This window comes from Tupaia chinensis, unplaced genomic scaffold (assembly GCF_000334495.1).
Source record: "Tupaia chinensis unplaced genomic scaffold, TupChi_1.0 Scaffold141231_1, whole genome shotgun sequence".
In the NCBI taxonomy this organism is placed as follows: domain Eukaryota; kingdom Metazoa; phylum Chordata; class Mammalia; order Scandentia; family Tupaiidae; genus Tupaia; species Tupaia belangeri.
Genome location: NW_006201094.1, coordinates 400,906 through 418,433, shown reverse-complemented (window position 1 = coordinate 418,433; position 17,528 = coordinate 400,906). Strand labels below are relative to the sequence as shown.

The following is a 17,528-nucleotide window of genomic DNA, read 5'->3' as shown; positions in this document are numbered from 1 at the left end:
TCATAATAATTAAAGAGACTATGGAAGGATAACCCCTAGGAGTCTAGCCCTCCATGTCCTTCCATGGCCTACCCCTTCTTTTATGGATGGAGATTTAGAGGACTGGGACTCTGAAAGAGACAAAAGCCCACGATTTTAGAGCAACTTAATGGTAAAAACAGGACTAAACTGAGGTGTTACACTGCTAGTCCTGTGCTGTTTTTCACGTGTGACCCTGGGACAGCGTGTGGATATCTATACCTGTTTTATATTTCCTTAGGAAAACAGACAGGTGTGGCCATATGAGACTTTTCAATAGCATCTATAGAGAACTATCGGAGTGGTGAGTATAGTGTGACCCCTTAGAACTTGATTTCTTGGAGCTTTGTCTCAAGTGCAATTTTATCTTCCTACAAAAATTGTGGTAAGGGGCCAACAGGTGGTATGGTTAAGAGCACTGGATTCCCATATGGCCGACCATGGTTTGAGTCCCAGACCTGGCAGCTTGCTTTCTCACTTTCCCTCTCTCTTTCTTTTGCTCTGTCCCTCTCTGGTCAAACTAAAAACAAATGAATAAATAAATAAGGTTAAATAAAATAATTCTTTTTTAAAAAAAAGTTGTGATTAGTTACTTCCATCCCCATATTTTTAGTGTATTCCATTTTACTTTACTACTACTTAATTTTTCCTAAATGCCAGAGGGCACATACATTGACCAAAGCGAGACAGAGAGGCACTGAGACAGGGAGGGGGAGGGGGAAGGTGCTCCAGTCAGGGTGGTCACACCACAATACCTTGTTTTCATTTTCTCCTCTTGGGATTTTGGGCAAGTATACACACATGCCTGGCATGTTCTTCAAGCCCTCGGGGCCTGGATATGAACTACGTGGTCAGCCATAAGGGATCCAGCCTCTTTAACCACTCAACCATGAGATGGACTCAATACTACTTAATTTTAATACAATGAATTGAGTCTGACAACTGTACCTATTGCACTATACTTAACCCAATTACTTATACTAAAAACTGCAGTAGTACCAACATTTACTGGTTAGATTGTATCAAATCTTCACAGATTTACAGCGGCTCTCTGTTGCCTTCAAGATGAGGCACAGATGCCATATACATACTGGTCCTGTTGATTGGTGGCCAGACTTTCTAATTTCTATCCTGTGCTTCCACACATCTGATATTCTGAGTCCCATGATCTGTCAACACTCTTCAAATACTGTTTATTCATTCATTTTTAAAAATAATTGTTTTATTTCAATTTACTTATTTATTTATTTATTTATTTATTTATTTATTTTAATTTGACCAGAGAGAGGCCCAGAGAAAAAGAGAGAGAGAAGGAAAATGAGAAAGCAACCGCCAGGTCCAGAATTCAAACTGTGGTTGGCCCTGTGGGAGTGTCCAGTGCCTTAACTACCATACCACCTACTGGTCCTTTGACAAAAATCAAGTCAAGGTGGATCAAGGATCTAAATCTAAGACCTCAAACTGTAGAACTGCTCCTGGAAAACACTGGGGAAACTCTGGTCCCCATTCATTTATTTTTTTTTAATTGCCAAAGGGCACATGTGCTCACCAGAGAGAGACAGAGTGACGGGGCGGGGGGAGGGGGGAGCGACTCCCACTGGGGTGTAGTCATGCCAGAACCCTTTCATTGCCTGTTTTTCCATCCTGCTGAGACTTGGGGCTCATGCTCACATGTGCTCAGCATGTTCTTCAAGCTAACAAGGCTGGTATTTGGCTGGCTCTACGGGATCCAGCTCTCTTAAGTACTAGGCCGTAGGGCCAGCTCTCATTTGTTGTTTCGTTTGACTGATTTAATTTTATTAATCATGAGCTTGGCAGCTGAGATATAAAAATGAACAAGAGATATGGTTCCTGCCCTGGCAAACCTCACAGCCTTACATAACTGACGGCCATACCTCGGTGCTTGCCTTTTCCTCTTCTCTCTGGCTAGGAGTTTTTTCTTAACCCTGTCTCATGGAGGCTTTGCCTACTTGTCCGTGACTGGGCAGTCCCATGTCATTCCCTCGTGAAATGTTGCAAGATCATTTCCAATCGAGCAGAGTGGCCTTTTCCCTTGAACGCCCCAGCCCAGGGCCCATCCCACCACAGCCTGTGTTTCATGAGGACTGTTGTTACCACCTACAATGCCAGGTTCCTCCACTAGATAGACAGGAAGTTCTTTCAGGGGGAGAAATTGCATTTTATTTCTCTTTATCTTATGTGCTAAGCGGTCTGCCCAGTGACTGAGGTATGAGGGGGTAGCTGGAAAATGAAAAGAAACTACATGCTTTCCTAGACAACTTGACAACATTTCTTTCTGCCCTTTTCCAGTCTCCTTTCCTTAGCATTTTACCATTTCACACAGATACATAGAAAACATCAAATATGTATTCATGTACATATATACATAGACATACACAGTTATAGATAGCAGATGAGGTAAGTTGTTACGTAAAGAATCTTCAAAATGTTTGTGGAGAATGCATAGTATGAAAAACTCTGCCTGGACTTCAGAATGTTTTAGGCAGTCACGTGGATTCATATTTTTATGCCATCTTCTCACCAATTTCTTGAGATTTCCTCATATGTATGTGCAACCCTTACTTGTCGTTTTACATGTATACTGTCTATGTTTATATAAATCTGTGAGATTTTAAAATATTAAGGAAAGGAGACGGGTAAAGGGGTAAGATAAACGTCATCTATTGCCAAGATGTGTTGACAATAATTGAAGGAACTGGTAGGTTACATGTATGTCTGTACAGGAGATGAGTTGTTGGCGAGAACAAACATGGCTGTTCACAGACTCTCCTCCCTGGGCCTGTGATTCAAATTCTTATGTTCAAGACAAAGACAAGTTCATTTCTTCGCTGCATTCTCCCTAAGCTATTGTTGTGTTTAAAGATAACTTGCAGGTTACTAATGAATACTCTAGCAGTGAGTTGCAAGTTTTGTGTTTAATTGAATATTCGACGCTGAAGAAGCACAGGGGTGAACTAATTAAAGAAATTATTTATGTGGCTATCAGATGCTGCAACATCTTATACATATACTAAAGGCAATGCCTGTCTTCAAATCACCTGATGGAGAAGTTCCTGAGGCAAGGTCAGTGTCCTGCTTTCAGCTCCTGGGTATTCTCAGCAGGCCCTGCCAGATGTTTAGTAAGCAGTGCTACCTGGTGAAGAAAATACTCATTAGCATCACAAAGAATTCTGCATTTTAATGATACTCCTATGGTTTCAAATAGAATTATGACTCTTTTTTTCTCATGCAATAAACCTGTGGGAGAAATTCCTGTATTTTAAATAATTATGTTTTTTTATTAATTATTTTTATTTGATGGATGGCATGTGCAATCTCCAGAGAGAGACAGAGAGAGAGAGAAAGAAAGAGAGCGAGAAAACAGTTCCCCCCGATGGGAAATGGACATGCTTCAGTCCTTTTTCTTCCATTTCTCCCTCTTTTGGGGATTTTGGGCGCACATGCACATGTGCCTGGCATGTTTTTTAAGCTGCAGGGTCCAGAACTTGGACCATTTGGGATCCTGCTGCTTTAATCACCAGGCTGATTCAATAATCTTCTTTTATTTGAAAATAGATGTTGAATGAACAGAATGTAGGTAAGCAGCCAGTGAAGAAGGGCCTACATTGTGTATTAACTGGGGCATTTCTGGGAAAGCATTAATAATCTTTTGAGAAGACTTTATAATTAACTTGATCTCATCTGAATCAGTTCAATTTAAAGAAGGTTGGGGGAGATAAAGGTCCAAAGAAGAAAAGAAGGAATTTCAAATTTAGAAGACCAGATCAATGTCACTATTTTCCAAATGTGTGACATTAGATAACTTCCTCAGCAGTCCGAGGTGTTTAAGTATGTGTAAATTAGGCATGTAATACTACTAATAAGGAATAAGGACCTTCCTGGCTCAGCTGGGAGCCATCTTTCACTATAAACTAGCTTTTCCTTTTCTTCTGTTTATTTCTCAGAGACAGGGTTTTGCTAACAGGACCTCACAATGTTGACCAGGCTAGAATCCTTTTTTTCTCAGCTTCCTGAGTTGCTGGGATTACAGTTGTAGTGCCACCACACCGGGACACCGGGTCCTTCATACGGTTTGTTTTGTTTTTATAGTTGTTATTTTTTAAATTTATTTTATTTATTATTTTTTCACATGAGTTTTGCCAGAGGAAGAGAGACAGAGAGAGGGAGAGGGAGAAAGCAAGCCACCAAGTTTGAGACTTGAACCGTGGATAGCCATGTGGGAATTCCAGCACCTTAACCACCATATCACCCTATACTGGTTTTTTATTCGTCAGGTTTTTTTTTCTTCTTTAAAAAAGTCTAAAATATGATCTGTGATTAAGAAATGAAATCTTATACCAGCAAGACCACTAGTCTTAGAATGCAGAAGCCTGAGTGGTGCTTCTGCTGAAGCCACCAGAACTGTGGGAACTGAAGTATCCCTTAGCCTTCAGTTCCATCATCTTTAAAATGAAGGCATTAACCTGGATGATTCTTAGGGTTCTTTCCATTCCGGTTCTTGGGTTTGACCATTCTGAGTCTCTCTGTCTGTCCCAGAAGTCTACTATATTCATTTTCCAAATGATCCTAAGGAACAGAAAGGTCAAGAAGCTAACAGCAGTTCTGCATTGAATGCAAAACCTCTGAATTTAGTGGGTTAATGCTGCGTTAAGTTGCTTTTCTAGATACATACATACACAGTGGTCCCTAAGATTGAATATTCTGAAAAGAAAACGAGAGGTTGGTATTTTATGGGTATTGCATGTGTGTGTGTATGTGTGTGTGTGTGTGTGTGTGTGTGTAAATCTATCCTACACTTTACTAGCTCCAGAGGAATTGGTTAGCAAAGCAATATACACTTCAATTACTTAGATTACGCAACAGGGGGCTCTCTCACAAAGAAGAAATTAGCAAAGAGGGCATTTCGGCCTGATTCTGCTTCCTAAAGAGGATTAAGTCTTGCCCACCATTTCCAAACAAGTTGAGTGAGATGCTGTGCTATTACAGGGCTCAGTTAGTTAGGCATATAAACTCATGGGGATGTCAGCACTGAGGCTAATGTAGAAGATTCTCAGATATTTAAAGGGAGAAAGCAGGGGCCTTCTCCCTCTTTCTCTTAATTGAGAGCATTCTTCTTTAAAAATAAATGCCTGAGGGCGGGTGTGAGAGAGACAGAGAGCCGGAAAAAAGGAAAGCACCATGGGAGATGGTCACACTGCAATCCCTTCACCATTTCTCTCTCCTTTTGGCATTTTAAGCAGGCAGGCACACATGCCTGGCTGGTGTGTTTTGCAAGCCCTGGGGTCCAGGACTCAAACTGTACAGTTGCCCGTGGCGGGCGGTGGTCCACTTGCCTTAACTGCTGTGCCACAGGCTGGCCCGAGAGTGTTCTCCACACAGGCTTTTCCACCCCACCCAGCGATAGCTTGTCTTTCTATACAGGCTAAACAAGGAGAGTGACAGTCGTCAGCACCAACACTGGTGCGTCTCCTCTTCCACTCTCACCAGCATCACATAACTGGGAAGTGACTGATCTACTAATAAGAGGCTAGAGCCTCTTCATCTGCTGGTGAGAGGTTTGGACTCTCTGTGTTCCAGTCTTGCTCATTCCCTTAGCTGTGTCACCTTAGCCAAGTTCCTTTTCTACTCTTCTATTTACACACTGGTAATAACAATATCCATTTTGTAGGGTGGTTGTGAGAATAAAATAAGTTGGCACATTTAAAAAAAGTCTGCTTTAATTATCATTACCTTTCTCTAGAGTGACAGAGAAGCATTTTGTAGTAAAAGGTCACAGTCAGGTTTAGTTCTGGGGACTGAGGGTATCTAGCCAAGGAGTCAGGGGATGAAGATAACCAATCACTTTTTCACTTCAGTTAGCTACCCAGAAGTTACTTGGGAATATGAGAAGGATACATCCTAGTTTGTTTGGGGTAAGTAATATGATGTTAGTGAGTATTTTACTTACAGTCATAGGATGAAGAATGTGTAAATACCCCAGTAATCATTTGATTAATCACATTTCAAGAGAGAGAAAATCGAGGCCCAGAAGACAAGAAACTCTTAGTCCAAGGTTCCATATGGGGTAAATAACATTGGAATGAAGATGCATTTCAGGCTAAGAACAGGGCCATGAGAGCAAAGTTCTCTATCAATGCTTTTCATTGTAGAATTAGCTCCTTCTTTTATCTGGATTATTTTTGTTTGTTTAGGCTTTTGCCATAGGGTGTGCACTCTTGGGAGAGAGACAGAGAAAAAGAGAAGAAAAGTGAGAAATCATCAGGGGGTGGTCATGTTGCAATCCCCTCTCATTCCAGTTTCCTGTCAGGATTTTGGGTATGCCCACAGACATGCCCAGCATGATTCTCTCTCTCTCTGTCTTTTTTCTTAATAGAGATTTTTTTTTTTATTGGGCATGTGCATTCACCAGAGAGACAGAGACAGAGACAGAAAGCGAGAAATCACTCCCCAGGGAGGATGACCATGCTGCAATCCCTTCTCATCCATTCTCCTCTTGGGATTTTGGGCTGCATGCACATGCCCAGTGTGAGTTTCAAGCCTATGCATCTGGGACTTGAGCTGCAGGTATCCATGTGGGAGTCCAGCAAGATAACCAATATTCCATCTGCTGGTCCCAACCCCAGTGTGATCTTCAAGCTACCGGATTCGGGACTTGAACCATGGTCGGCCATGTGGGGACCTTAATCACCACATCACCTGCTGACCCTGTTTTATCTGGATGATTATAAAGCTGATCATTAACTGACATCTAAGATTATCCAATACACAGAAATTGCATTCGTGTAACAACAATAATAATAAAATATAAAACAAAAGCAAAAACCTCAAAAGTCTAGCTATGATAGAAACAACCGTATTTTATTTTGTACCATCTCTTTAGTTAGCAGACTGTTTCATATTTCTTTTTTTTTTAACCTCTTTTATTATCTTTTTAATCACCAGAGGGCACATGTACTTGCCAGAGAGAGAAAGAAAACATTCCCCCAGTGAACAAGGTCACAGCAAAATCCTTTGTCCTTCATGCCTCCCTCACATCAGGAGTTTGGGCCTGCACTTATGTGCACACGCACGCAGGCACTTGGCACTTGGCACTTTCCAGGCTACACACACACACACACACACACACACACATATATATGTATATATATATTTTTTCATCATTCATTAGTCACTTAGAGATTATGGGACATCATTTGAACTAAAATTGGGAGAATTTAGCAACTTCAGAGAGTTTCACTGATAATCAAGTCATTTATTTTCCTAATAGTCTTTGCTACAACTACTAATACCTTTTTCAGGTAAGCAGTCCCATTGATAATATTTAGGTATTTTAGAGTACATACTCTTTTTCTTGTTATAATCCCTGGAACCGAATGCTGTTGCTGATTCCAGGAGCCTTTTAGAACTAGCCTTGCATTAGAAGACTTAACACATACGTACTCATTTAATAATTTCTTTTTCTATAGATGACTAAATTATGCACCAAGGTTAAGTGGCCTTTCTGTGGTCACCTAGCTTCCTCACCTACTCATGAGACAACACATGCTTACTCTTTATTTTGAAGGCAATGCTGTGTAAATAGTGAGTTCAAAATTGTCAAGCAGGAAATGGGATGATTGTTTTTCAAAATGTTTAATTTCATGAATGGGACAACTGATTGTCGTCCAATCTCTTTCTCACATTTAGTTGAGAAACCATTTTGCGAGATTTTTTTCTCTGGTTTGTTGTAGGTTATCTCAATTTGGTTCGGAGTTGTTCAGAGTTATCTCTTTTTCTTACAAAAACACGAAACTGAAGATACTATGATAAACTGAGATTTAACTATTTTCTTCTTTCTGCCATAAATCAAGTCTCTAGATTTCTCTATAATTACTGATAGTAGAAATACATAGAACCACCGCAATTGTAGCAAAGCAAGCATCTGCTTTTCTCATTCTCTCATGTGAACCTAACACTACCTGCAGAAAATGAGGAGCCCGAGCAGAGCTCCTAATACTACCTTTCACCCCATTTTCTTTTGCTTCTCCATTCACCTTCCAGCTCATCAGCGTTTGGTTACACCGAAGTCTTTTATTTCAAAATGAGATCTTTCCTACACAGGAATCCAAAATAGTCAATGACTATCTTCCAGAGAATCCACAATGGTTCTGATTAACTTCCTGGGGATTTTTTTTTCTGGCTCTTACCTGGGGAGCTGTCTTGTCTTATGTTTTAATAGGTACATATGTTTTCTTTTCTTTACTCTTGAACACCACAATCCAGAGGAACTTTGTCATTTAACCTTTCCACTGTTCATCACCTGAGGCTGCTACACCCACTTCTGCACTACATACTAGGTGCCAGTAAAAGAAGTGCTTAGCCCTGTGCTGGCTTCACAGGGGTAGTCTTGACATGCTTTCTTTGACTGTCTCCTTGAATCTTCCACCCTGCTGTCATTTCCCGCCAGCCAGTGGTTTCAACATACATACACATCCCTATGATTTTCACTTTCTTTACAAAGAAAAGGCTTCCTAAGTATTGCTTTGCATGTGGCTTGCAGTGATTTTGATTCATTTCTCACCTGCAGCAGTACTGACTGTAATCATTTTTTAGAATATCTATCTCAGCTCTTGGAACCCTGCTTCCATGGTATTGTTCTCAGTCTGGACTTGAAGGTCTCCAGTGATGGGGCTCCCGTCCCCATTTTGTGAAGCAGTCTTTTCCCTGTGTGGTTCATTCTTCTCCAGACTTAACTGCTTCAGTAATGTAGTTTCTATCATATTTATCAGACATTTGTTTTATGGTAGCCAATACTTAAATGATTCAGAGACATGCATGCACTGTGCACGTGCTACAATACTAATAAAATTATGTCTAAGGTTTTGCTTATAGTGAAACTTGAGATAATGCTTCCTCATCCTGAACATTTATCATTTTTAAGTCAAAATTAAATAAATTGGTGCACAGGTACAGACTATCTATTATATTCAACATACTGTACTCAAGGCCAGCAGGTGGTATGGTGGTTAAGGCTCTGCACTACCACATGGCTGACTGTGGTTTGAGTCCTGGACCTGGTTGCTTGCTTTCTCAGTTTCCCTCTCTCTCTGGTGAGTGTGTGTGTCTCTCTCATCAAATTAAAAAGTAATTATAATAAATAAAATTAAATAATCATTTAAAACAACAATGACAAAACCCAAAATACTGTACTTGGTTCTTGTTAGAATAAAAATTTTAAGACAGATTCTTGCCTCCAAATTTGATATCTGATCTTTTAGACAAGTCATATTTATAATTTTTAAAGTAAATTACATTTATATTAGCATAAAGTCAATATTCTTTCTCTAACATTTGTTCTTTGCTAATAATAAATGCTTCTGGTTACTTATCTTTCAAAGGCCAACTATAGCTTTTTCCTTTTTTTTGCCCTTCTTAAAGATGAGAGAAGACCTGCCAAAATAAAGAAAAAAAGAATGTACTACTTCTCCATTGCTATCCTCTTAACACACTCAACCCACCAGAAGACAATTTTCGAGTTTGAGTTTAAAGAAGTCCCTTCTCTTATCATCTCTAGCTGATTATAGTATATGTATGTTACCTGGAATGGGACGATGACCTCATGAGATCCCTTCTAGCTGACGTTACAAGCTTAAATACTAATATCCCATCTAAAACATGGCAGAAATATTGTTGTTGCTTTCTGTTCCAGTGATATATTTTGGGTGCTTAAAGAACTGTCTTTATATAATGATCTTATCTTCCCCTTTCTGGATAACTACATGTTGAAATGCATCTCTCTCTCTCTCTCTCTCCCTCTCTCTCTCTCATTCCATTCATCTTGGCTTTAGACTTTGGAATTCACAAGCATGAGCCATCTACATTAGCGTTCCCTTGATGTCATGCTGCATACGCTGAATTTTTGGCCAAATTATGCACAGGGGGATGCTTTTTATTTCAACATTTATTTCTCCCATGAGCAAAGGGGACGTAGAGAGAAAGAGAAAGAGAGAGAGAGATACAGCATCTTCAAAAAGTTCTTGACACTGGGATCCACCCCCAGCTTCAGCCAGTCCGGATCACGGGCATGAATGTACCCAATGTAGTCAGGGAAGTCACCAGATTTGAACCTGGAACCTTTCCATGTGAATCAGTTTTGCAGAGCACCTCTTTTTACTGCTGCAACACCATCCAGTCCTGGCATAGAGTTTTATATAAAAATGATTATTAAGGTGGTGTCTGAGAATGTTACCAAATGCATTTTTTAATACCCTAGAATTTTTGAACATTTTCTTTTATGCTACCCCTGTAGTCTGAAAGGAGGGTCTCTAACTATGTTTTATTTTTATTGTGTGCTATTTTGCTTAGTCTCACACTGGTAATTTAGTGATTTTTAGAGGGGAGATGCTATGTTTTATCCACCTGACTGTCCATTCATCTGCTCATTCATTAATTCATTCAACCGTTGATACTTTTTCTCAGTTTTGAAACTCTTGCTATCTCTTAAACATATGGTTTTAACTAACTTATGTCATAAATAGTAGTCATTTTATGGGCAAGTAAACTTAGGCTCAGGAAGACTAAGTAGCTTTATGTAAGAACAAATTATTTACCCTAAAGTGCATGCTCTTTCTACTTTACGTTTTATTTTTAGTGAGTTCTAAAAACTTAGAACCTGAAATGACCTTACTGTTTATCTTGTCCAAACTGCAATTTGATTCTCTATTTTTCCTAACCAGTTTGTATATTACAGTTAATTTCCACTCCCCCCCCCCAAAAAAAAAAGTTCTCAGTATCAAATACCTGTGACCACATGATTGGTAAGAGTCTTTTACGAATTTCTGTTTTCACAGTGTCCAGAGGTATGTGCATGCAGAGGACAAAAATATGAATTTATGACAATTTTAATAGTATATTTTGGGTGTCAGTCATGTGCTGGGTGCTATAAGAGACTGCTATTTCAACAAGATCTATTCCCTGAAAATTTGGGACCTAAAATTAGAAATGAGAGCAACTAGGAATGGCCTGTGGAGAAAGCGGCTCAGTGAAGATGGGTGATGATATGAACGCTAGGATTATCAAACCATTTTAAGGTCATTTGTTCCTATTCTGGGGTTTTAAACATTGACTACTCATTTTATTTGGCATCTGTAGCATTCTGCCTTAGTCTTATAATCTTTTCTTGCTGTGTGTGTAGGTGTCTGTGTGTGTATTATATGAGTGCATGAGAGAGAGATAAAGGGGAGTTGGGAGAGAGAGAGAGAGAGAGAAAACAGAAGTCAGAATTGAAAACAGGCTTACATAGAGAAGATGGGGTTTGGTCAAAAAAGTAGGTTCCAGATACCATCTTAGGTCATCAGAATTTAATAGAGAAATTAAATTTTGGCATATAATTTTAGGAGATGTTTATAAATCAAAAGAATCAACCTAGAAATATGAAGACTACCCTTGACTTAACTGAGTTTGTTTCCTGTCATAAACAGTAAATTCCTGTTCTTCTCTTTGGGATGATCCATGCATGTGTTATTATTTATTTATTTATTTATTTATTTATTTATTGGAGAGATTTTTGTTATAGGGAGCATGCATGCACCAGAAAGACAGAGAGAGTCAGAGAAATCACCCCCCAGGGGGGGTGACCATGCTACAATCCCTTCTCTTGTATTCTCCTCTCAGAATCTTGGGCACGCATGCACACACATGCGCCCAGCATGAGTTTAAGCCACTGGGTTCGAGATCGAACTGTGGTCGACTCTATGAGAGTCCAGCGACATAGCCATTACGCCAACTGCTGGTCCCATGCATCTTAGATAGATGGGTAGATGGACGAATGAATTAACTCATGTATTCAAGTATTTGTTGAGTATTTGCTATGTGTTAAACACTAGTTTAGGCACTGAAGATGCAAAAGTAAACTAAATAGACAATATCTCTGTCTTTAGGAGTTTTACATTCTAATGGAGATCATTTAGCCACATTATTGTTTTAGCAGGAAGGGGTACTACTGTGTTAGTGGAGGGCTAAAGCGATGAGCAGTCTATCGTGGCAATTTTCTAATATTTCAATCCAGCCATGAAGGAAAATAACCAAGTATCAACCATTCTCTGAGGGGGGTGATCTAAACCAATGTACATTTTTTTAGGAATAGGAACATGGAAAATATAAATGTATCCCTTTTAGGTGTCTTGAATTTTTCTCTTGATTAATTTCAATACGGTTTTCTCATGAAGTGCAGCTTGAATTATTGAACTAAGGAGAATATTTGGAAGCCACACTCTCAGAACTAAAACAAATAGAGTACACCCCTTCATGGCTGAGTGGTTAAACCCCTCATCTTAGTTCCCTGGCCCCAAAAGACATAAAAGCTGCAGGGAGAGAGAGAATTTGGGACACTTGTATCCCTCTCCCTTCTAACACAGAATGATCCCTTCAAGGTCATTTACTAGGGCACCTGCTGTAAGCTACCACGTAAAAGACATTTGGCATTCCCGTATTTTTCACTATGTGACCTTAGTTGGGGAAGTGGACACATTGAGGTCAGAAGGCCAGGATGGAACTTAGAATTCTTCACTGGTTAGTTTTCATGACCTTGGGAGATCACGTCTCTTATTGGCGTCTGTGTTGGGGAAATAGGGTTATCGTTATCTCCTTAGCTTCTTCAAATGGGTATGAAGAGGTTAAGTGACATACATGAAGATGATTTTTAAATAATAATGGTCTAATATATGTAAATAATACATTCTTAATTTATTAATTTTATGACAGGATTATACTTATTCATGATTTAAAAAAATTGACATCCCATAAAACATAGATGATAAAAGAGAAGCTCTGGAAATAAGTGACACGAGTTGTCTGAATGCCACCAATGCTTAACTGGGTGCCCTAGATTAGGCAACTTAACCTCTCTGTGCCCTGGTTTCTTCATTTATAAAATAGAGATAGGACAGAATCCAACAGTTATAGTTGTTATAAGGATTCAATAATTGTAATGCACTTAGAAGTATGCAGAACACTTAGCATTGGCTCACGTTAATTATATCTTCCATTCTTTTTCAAAGCAGCCGTTCTCCAAAACATGGAAAATTTCTCTATTTGGGTAATGAGGATACCGCCCTTCACTTGTGTTATAAAGCGGAATTAAATCTGTTCTACTTCCCATTTTGAGAGATTACTAAACCCAGATCGATACATAACATGTAATAATTCAGTCACCGATTTGTGAAATTAAAATATCATAAATTAATTTGCCACATAAAGCAATTCCCAAGTTGTTATGAAATTATTGTTTATATGAATTTTTTGCCAACTTATTTTAACTGTCAGAGGAAAGTCGATGTAAGTACAGCTGCTGGATATAATAAAATTCATGAAGAAAGGGTCTTCCACCCCTCAAGCGAGCTGTGGCAGTGCCCAATGAGTTCGTCTTCACCAAGCTTGGGGTCAGGAACTTGAGCTCAGAGCAGGATGATGTACGTAGGTGTCTTGGTCTTCCTAAGAGACCAGGACATTGACAATATTCCACTAATAAAAATTCTGGTTCCTATTAGAATGTCAAGGTTAATCATTCATTTCAAGCAGATTTCCAGTCTTTGTTAAAATACATTAAATCTAGGAGTGAATGCTGGTATGTAGGAATCACGAGCTATGTTTTCCTGTTGGGGACATCTGTATTTTATCATAGAAATTTGCTTTAAATGAATATTTTAATTATAGCACACTCATTTTCATACATTTACATTATTATCACATATTTTTGTCTAGTTAGGTAGGTACTTCCAGTATCATCAACATTTGTATCTCTTAGAATCTATCGTATATCTTATATCTGTTGTAGCTTAGAAAGGGTCAGTAACTTGTCCAGAAGCAAGCAGCCAGTGGGTGATTAAAGAAAGATCCAAATAAGCTCATGATGGCATAAACTCTAAGTTTGCTGAGGGCAGAAGGTAAAGGTGTATAGAGTTTCCCTTGGTAACTGATTCAGAGTCCCGGATGAATGCAGTGTGTGCTCAGTACGTCTGAAGAGAATGTGTGAAATCATCTTAATCGATTTGGCTAATTGGTTTGGGATTTGGAGGACTTGACTATGAAGAAGCAAAAGACTATTAAACATTCTCTGTCTTTTTCTTTTAAAACATGGCAATAATTAAGACTGCTCATGTTTCATTTGACTAGAGGTCAGAAATAGAAATATAACTATGTCATTATCCTTGTGGTGTGTACTAACACCTTTCTTCAAAGTACTTAAAACTTTTTCTACCCATGATGTCTTCAGAACTGGAAATTCTTAAGTTCTTCAAAGAAAGATAGCATAAAAAATCATAGAATTGGTAGCCTTGATGTATCACTGTTTAAAATACCTGGTTGTTTAACCTAAATCATCAGTATATTGAGTTAATTTCATTCCTGGTCCCACTTACAAAGGTATGGGCAAGGTCTTAGTAGCCATGGAGAAAGACTGCAGATTTAGTGGCCCAGGTAGGAAGGCTGTGAATGAATGAATTGAAACGTTAATTTAAGTACTGTTTGAGAGCTCAGCAGTGTCACTCTTAAGTCCTGGATAACTTCTCCAATTTCTCTGTACTGTACTTACCTCCTCTCACTTGGAAAATGGAGTAAATGATGCTGCTGAAGACCTAGGGACGAAACAGCTGAAAAGCACTCGGACTATAGTTGCAGCAGCCTGAGAGAAAAGTCTGCTGTCTGATTATATCTGAAACACCACATTCTTTAATAGCAATCTAAAGGCAGAAATAATGTTACTTTCCAGAAGCTGGCATTGATTGTTTTATTTATTTATTTATTTATTTTTAAAGCCTAACTTGATGTCATGTCAGGAGAGACAACCGCACACAGCGACTGCTATCTGCTTTTTCATCAGTTTCTTCATCACCTCCTTTTCTCCTGTGCTTCAGTAGCAAAATATCCTCATTTCTCAAAGCCTCTGCACAAAAATCAGCAATACTCGAGGATTAGAGAACACACGAATTATTTCCAGGCCTTCCCTCTACCCCACGCCCACCACACATACAGGTCTGCCTGCAGCATTGAAAACCTGTACCGGATGTTGAGACTCTAAGGTTATTTCTCTCTTCCAGTATTATCTACCTGTCTAATCCATCTGTCCATGTCTCAAACTTTGACAGCTAGATAACTCGTTACTAATGGGGATTCCTGGGCTGTAATCATAGAGATTTCTGCTTCACGTTTTGAAAGGCCATCCATAATGCGTGTTTTCAATAAGTATTAATAATAATTTCATGCATCTCTTTAAAAAATTAACACTGCATCATCTTTGTCACTCATTTGGCATCTTTGTTTTCAAAATGCTTACACGTGCATACTCAGTTCTGAGAGGTAAATGGGAATAATTATCTCCATTTTAAAGATTTTTTTAAAAAAAGCAGTACATTCCTCCAGGCCTCATTATAGATCCCCTGCTTTCCGATTTCATGGCTACTCCCCTTATGTGACCTTTTCTCTGCTTGGGTGTTGAATTGTACAAGGCAGAGAGCCCCAAAAGCCAGCAGTACTATCTGTGCTTGTGTTATTCAAGAATGAGACAAGTTTTCTGGGAGCCAAGGAAGGAAAATAATTTTATTTGCAGACTGTGAACATTTCCCTAATTGATAGCATTACCAACTGATTGTACGCGATTTTCCTTGCCCTATCCTGATGCGCTTTTTAAGATCTAGTCAGCTTTACTTTTGGAGAAGAGTGTCTCTTTTCCACCTGTTTGGTTCTGTGTTGTCAGGCCCCCCAGCATGAACCCTCTGTCTTAGTTCAGCCAGACTCTCATGCCATAGGGCATGTGTGCTCTCCATTGACAGCGGGGGTTCCTACCTCAGGGTGACTTGCCTGTTTAATTCCTCTGCCAGCTGTCTGTCCCATGAGCCCTGTCTGCCAGCCTTGCTTTGGCTATCTAACAGTCTGGATGGTCCAGATCCCCAGACACAGTAGGGCTGTTAGACTTAAAACTTGGTCTAAACAGCCTCACAGACCTCCATCCTCCTTTTGTCCAAGTGAATCCCCACTAGGCCCATTGGTTTGTGGAGGGTTTCTGGGGCCCCTCTGAGTCTCACATCCATTCTCAGTAGCTTTCCAGGACTTGCATTTTTCTTGTCTTTTATTAGGTTGTTGCCAACATAACGCCTGTATTGCTTGAAAACCGTCCGTTTAATCCTCTGGCACTATTGTTGAGGTTTAGCAAATTGTCTATAAAGGGAGAAATTAGGGACATTGAAGACAAACTGAAGAGAAATTTTAAGTAAAACAAATAGCTGCTCCCAGACCTTAGCATGAATGGAAGGTGATTATTCTTTTGCATTTCTAAATTCTCCCGTGCAATATTTTAACTTGGATGACTCCGAGTTTCTCTAACATCAACTGTCATCACAAGCATGTCCGGAGACCTGATTGCACCTGGAAGCTGATGCTGACTGCCCCAGCTCAGTCCACTCTCACCCCACCTCCCTTCACACTCTGGACACTTGCTTGCACGCCTGGTCCTTCTTTCAGGGACTGAGCCCGCTTTGCAGCTTTCCAGACAGAATTAAGAAATTCCAAGGAGCTGGAAACACTTCTTCCTGTTCCCAGTGAGGTAAAGGTGGGATCAAATGTGTGGGCCCAAGAGGCCATTGCTCTCCCCAGGTGTCCTTTTCCTTCCTGAGCAGAGAATTCTACATGCCCTGGCTTATTAGAGAGAGGTTGCACTGCGTTCTCTCAGCCCCCCCACCCCTAACCTCCTCTTGGCGCACCCTGAATCTTTTAACTCGCGGGTGGTTGTTTTCTCTTGGGGGAGGGACTGGACAGAGCAGACCCGAGCTGCAGTTCCCTCGCTCTGCCTCTGAGAATTTCTCATCCAAACCTCAATCACGTAGGATTGCGTAGAAAGGAGAAAAGGGGTGAGACAGAAGACAGAGAGGGGGGAGAGGGGTGACAGGAGGGAGGGAGGAGAAGGGAGTCTGGGGACAGAGGGCGCGAGGAAAGGCAGCAGGATCTGGGCGCGCTGCGCTCCCCTGCGCTCCGGGATCCTGGCCCCCCGCCTGGCCCCACCTAGCAGCTCTCCCGCTCTCCCACGGGTAGGCGAGCCGAGCAGGAGGAACTTCGGCTGGCCCCGGCTCTCCGGTCCCCCCGCCCCGCCGTCTCGGTGGCTGTCCCCGTCGCCTGGGGTTTCCTGCGGAGCTAGCGCTCCAGCCGAGCGAGCTGGTGGGGAGGCGGCGGCGGCTCCGGGGAGCCGGTGCGGCTCAGCGCGCCCAGAGCCTCAGCCCATGAATGGGACTCCGCCCTGAGCGGCGGCGGCGGCTCCGGGGAGCCGGTGCGGCTCAGCGCGCCCAGAGCCTCAGCCCATGAATGGGACTCCGCCCTGAGCGCCCCCTCCCGGGCCTGGGGAGGCGGCAGCGCGGCGCTGGGGGCGCCCCAGCCGCCCGCGGCTCTGAGAGGCCACCCGCGCAGCAAGTTGGGCGAGTTGGCGGCCGCCGGCACTAGCTTCCCGGCCCCGGCCCCTGGACCCG

General features: G+C 41.0%; 1 protein-coding gene across 2 annotated transcripts in view; it reads left to right on the top strand.

The window, feature by feature from the left end:
* Nucleotides 1-17,528, top strand: part of FGF12 (fibroblast growth factor 12) — a 675,226-nt gene that overhangs the window by 364,526 nt on the left and 293,172 nt on the right. The gene's annotated exons all lie outside the window — the stretch shown is intronic.